The following is a 4,694-nucleotide window of genomic DNA, read 5'->3' as shown; positions in this document are numbered from 1 at the left end:
GGAGGCCCGTTGGTGGTCATGTTCAACGCCCCTTGGGAAGACTCTGCAGGCCCCACTTAAGAGTCTGGTAGCAATGGTGGGTGGGAAGGCTTGGGCCAGCAGCAGCCTCTATCCCATACAGCCAGAGGTATCGACTGGGAGCGGATGTTCAGCCCCGGGGCTCAGCGCTTGGTGTACCCTAATGAGCAGGAAGTTGGGGTGCAGCCTGGGCTGGCATCCGGCTTGCTGCAAGTCCCAGCACGGCCCAGGAAATGGGTTGGAGGCGTGGGTGGGCCATTCTGATCCTATCCATCTGGCTGGGTTGCTGAAGGGGGACTGGTCAGGCCGCAGGTTCATGAGATCAGCTCATTGGGTCCGCGCATTGGGCAAGCTGCAGAATTCAGCCTCCTTCCACCCCGGGCTTCTGGCTCTGTGCTTGCTCTGGATGCAGCCCCGAGCGGAAGCTGATTTCCCCCTGTGGGTTTGGTTTATTCTCTTCTGCCTTGGCGTCTCCTCGGGCTGATCCCTGCATTGACACAGGAGGGCCTGGCAGCTTCTGGACATTCCCGCCATTTTGGCCACCAGCCGTGATGCGTAGGACCTGTGAATTTTTTAGCGTGTCCCCCAGGTGATCATGTATCTATTGGCTCCAAAATAGAAAAAGAAACCCTCAAAATTGTAAGTAATGAATATTTATCTAGGTAACATTATTTCCCCTAGCTTACTGCAACTCGATTCAACTATGACCTAGCTTTATGTGGAAGCAATAAAGTTCACATCCTATGAACAAAATGCATTATGTATTCTCAGGATCGGAATTATTAAATTTATACAAGCCCCTTCAAAATTTATCGCCAAAATTAGGCGTAGTGTGAGAAGTGTGTATATTTTAATGTGTTTGATATGATGTGGGGTGGGAACATCAAAACTAGGAGGATTTCACGTCCCGCTCTCCCGGTTCTTGCAGCTGTGGGCTTAGAGCACAAGCCGCCATCAGAACAGGAAGAGAGTGATCAAAGGGAAGAAACGCCCCAGTTCCTCTCTGGTCCTATTCTCTGATCTGTAGCTAGAAAGTTCCATTGGCCTAATCAACTGATATTCAGCCAGCGAGGGAGTCTCACTTTTGTGGTCCATAGAGGTTAGCTTCCTGGGGGCACAGAGAAAGGTAGAGAACGGATGGGTGGGGTGAGTGTCAAATATAGAAAAACCCAAACATCATGGCGTCACTGTGTATTACAGCCCTGACTCTTGCTTCTTTCACTTCATGTTATGTCTTGGATATCTTTTGAAATGTTGGCACTTACAGATATACTTTTTGTCAAATTACAGAATTACAGAATACNTGACTCTTGCTTCTTTCACTTCATGTTATGTCTTGGATATCTTTTGAAATGTTGGCACTTACAGATATACTTGATTTTTGTCAAATTACAGAATATCCCTTTGTAGGATGTCATATAATTTGAGTCACCAGTACCTTATTGCTGGACGTCGGTATTTTTCCCAGTTTTCTTGCCATTACAAACCACATGGCGCCTCGTGCTCCAGGGACTGTCCCTGTAGGAGAGACACCTGAATTCAGACATGCTGTCGCTGCCTAGGGGTGCTGACTCCCCAGGCTGAAGTCTGTCTGCTCCAGCTGCAGAGTTTGGGGCTGGGGAGGTGGGAGCAGGAGGACGAGTGTGGTTCTGATTTCTTCCAGGGATCTTGGTCATTTTCCCAGGGCAGGTTGTCCCTCAGCCCCAGACCGGGGCGGGAGCTGGCAGACAGGCTGCTGGGGCTGCTGAGAGCGCGCCCTCTGGGTACCCATCGGCCACCACAGCTGGGAGTCGTACCCAGGGGAAGTGACCTGGTGTTAGCTGTTTCTGGAGGCTGAACCTGAGAGTTTCGGGGAGGGGTGGGCGTGAGTCAGGTGGTGACCTGTTAAGGATCAGAGCACTTTCTTGGCTCCCCAGGCAGGCAGAGAAGCTGAAACCTGGAGGGTGGGAGGGTGGAACAGGCCTGGGCGCTGGGGCTGCTCCCCGTGGAGCCTGGCAGAGCCAGCTGGTTCTTTGCTCTGGGACAAGCTCTTCTGAGGGGGTGGGGACAATGGAGTTGATGGAAGTCCCTGTTCTGTGGGCAGAAACTGGTTCCCCTCCACTTTACAGGCCAACTCTGAGGATTTGGGCCGCGGGCTGGGGGGTTGACAGAACACATAATACGATTCACTTCTTGCCCTTTCCCAGGAAGCTTGCTTAATTCTGCAAGTTCTTTGTTCCGTGGTGAGTCACCCACGTCCTACCTTTCGTGTCTGTCCTCTCTCACCTTCGCTGCCCTGGGCCTGTTCCCACCCACAGATGTGGCAGGTCACTGCTCAGACCCCCTGGGTAGGTTGTACGGCCCTGCCCTCGGCCGTCCTGGGGGACATGAGCCGACGCGGTCAGCAGATGTGGGGTGGCCGGCTGGGCTGCAGCTGTTCTAGATGCACGGGGATGGGGGGTGGGGTGGAGGTGGGGAGACACCTTGAGCTCCCTCTGGCTCTTCGTCTGAGGCAAGGGGTGTCCCACTCCAGAGGAGCCTGGTGAGCCCCTGGGTCTGTGTCCCCCAGACAATAACCTGTGCTGTCCCCTCTGGGCACCACATCACTTCCGCTCCAGCAGGGTAAGGCGGGCTCGCAAGCACGGTGTTCACACAGTGCAGTCGGGCATCATCGTCTTTTTCTATCTATTTTTATTTTATTTTTAAGATTTTATTTATTAATTTGACAAAGAGATGGGGGGGAGAGAGAGAGCACACAAGCAGGGGGAGCGGCATTGGGAGAAGCAGACGCCCCACTGAGCAGGGAGCCTGATGCAAGACTCGATCCCAGGACCCTGGGATCATGGCCTGAGCCGAAGGCAGATGCTTCATGGACTGAGCCACCCAGGCGTTCCTTACTGATGTTTTTAAATCCTCTTCCTGCCTGCACCTGGCGTGGGCTGAAGCCTCTGGTTTCAGCAGGGGCCACCAACCCTTGGTAATGCTTGCTCTTTACTTCCCAGCCAATCCTTTTCTGTGTGGGGGCTCTGGAAGCATGGCTCTTTACACGCAATGAGTGCCTGGAGGTCTTTCGTTTCCTCTGAAGGCCTTTTGAACTTCAAAAGCCAGGAAAAAGACTCCCCTTTCTGCCTTCCTCTGTTTCAGCCCTTCCTGGGGCCGCTGAGTCAGGGGAAAAGCAAAAAGAGGAAAGGAAAATAAGAAGACAGATAACATAGGTGAACGTTTCAAAAACTCTCCACTGCGAATCGCACTCAGGCTGTGCCCTGGGGGAGCCCAGCGGGCCAGGGCTGCTGTGCCCCTGCCCTGGAGGTGAGCCCCGGGTGAGGTCCTGGCTGCCTCTTCAGCCCCAGGCAGGCTGCCCAGGCCCTGGGCTCAAGAGATTCCAGGTGGTTCTCCACAGCTGCCTCTGGCTTGTTCTTGCCTCTGTGATCTGGAAGGGCCGCAGGGAACGTCTGCTCCAGCCTCCGTGCTCTGGAGAAGGGGGTCTCCGGCAGGAGGGATACTGTAAGTTAGGAGAGGTTGCAAAAGTGAGGGGCAGAGACGGGACTTGAACCCGGGCCCTGTGATGCTCTGCTGGGGGGCGGGGGCTGGGGACGGGGGGCTTGGGGAGGTGCCTTGCTGTGCCGAACTGCAGAGCAGGGCTTTGCCCCTGTGGTTTATGGCTCTAGTCGTAAACGCACCCAGGCTCCTGGGGGCCAAGTCGGGTCTATGCATTCATGCTCTGAATCTCATGGACCCCTGGGGCCTGTAAAAATGGTGAAAAACAAACACCTTTGGCCGCAATAGATGTTCCTCTGAAGCCACTGGTGGGTCTTTTCTGGGTCGATCCAGAATGCCAGGAAATACGATAACTAGAGAGCATGCATCCCTTGGTCCCAGAGGCTGTAGTTGGAGAGGCACGGGCTGGGCAAGGGGACACTTGCGAGCGGCCTGTTCCCATTCTCCCCAGAGCAGCCAAAGTGACCTTTCAAAAATGTCAATCAGAGATCGTGTCACTTCTCTTGGCTTGTAAACTCCTCTTGGCTTCACGCAACACTTAGAATGAAATCCCAAATCTCCCCTGGTCCCCACGACCCAGAGCGACCCTCCAGTCCCAGCCTGTGTCACTCCCCCTGTGACTCAGCCCCCGGTGGCACCCTGGCCTCCTTACCCACAGGGTACGTGAGCACCGCTCACTGTTGGACCTTTGCTCTTGAGCTTCCTCTGCCAGGACACTCCACCCAGCTTTATTTCTTGATCACACCTCCCACCGTTGTCAGAGGCGTCAACCCACACAGCTCCTCTGCAGATAGGCCTCCCTCATCACCCTGTGCACGCCGCCTCCCCGACCTCGGTCCCTCTGGGTCCGGCATCTAGTTTTCCGCATGCGTCTCTTTATGGTCTGTTTCCCCCTAGAACGTAGGCTCCATGCTCAGCGGCGATTCTCTGGGGGGCCAGCACATAGTAGGTGCTTTCTAAGTATTTGTTGGCTGAATGAATGGGACTCTGAGCCTTTTGCCCTGCAGCCCCATTTCCCGGTGTTCTGCGAGCACCGGTGGGGAGGACGTGTGCAGCACGCGGAGTAGCGACAGACACATATTAAATGGGAACGCGTTCAGTGTTTTCTGTGACAATGAGTGCTCCCCAGGCTCACCCAGACGCCGCCGAGCGTCAGTAACTCCTCCCGTCCCTGCAATGCACTCAGCTGTCCTCCCTCA

General features: G+C 54.8%; 1 long non-coding RNA gene across 1 annotated transcript; it reads right to left on the bottom strand.

The window, feature by feature from the left end:
- Positions 1 to 2,767: 2,767 nt before the first annotated feature.
- Positions 2,768 to 4,305, bottom strand: LOC117796729. Its single transcript, XR_004621381.1, has 3 exons — positions 4,148 to 4,305; positions 3,769 to 3,961; positions 2,768 to 3,499 (listed from the first exon to the last, which is right to left on the bottom strand). It is a non-coding gene; the product is annotated as an uncharacterized LOC117796729 (long non-coding RNA).
- Between the last annotated feature and the right edge of the window lie 389 nt (positions 4,306 to 4,694).

Source organism: Ailuropoda melanoleuca, chromosome 16 (genome assembly GCF_002007445.2).
Source record: "Ailuropoda melanoleuca isolate Jingjing chromosome 16, ASM200744v2, whole genome shotgun sequence".
Classification (NCBI taxonomy): Eukaryota; Metazoa; Chordata; class Mammalia; order Carnivora; family Ursidae; genus Ailuropoda; species Ailuropoda melanoleuca.
This window is presented reverse-complemented; position numbering and strand designations above follow the sequence as displayed.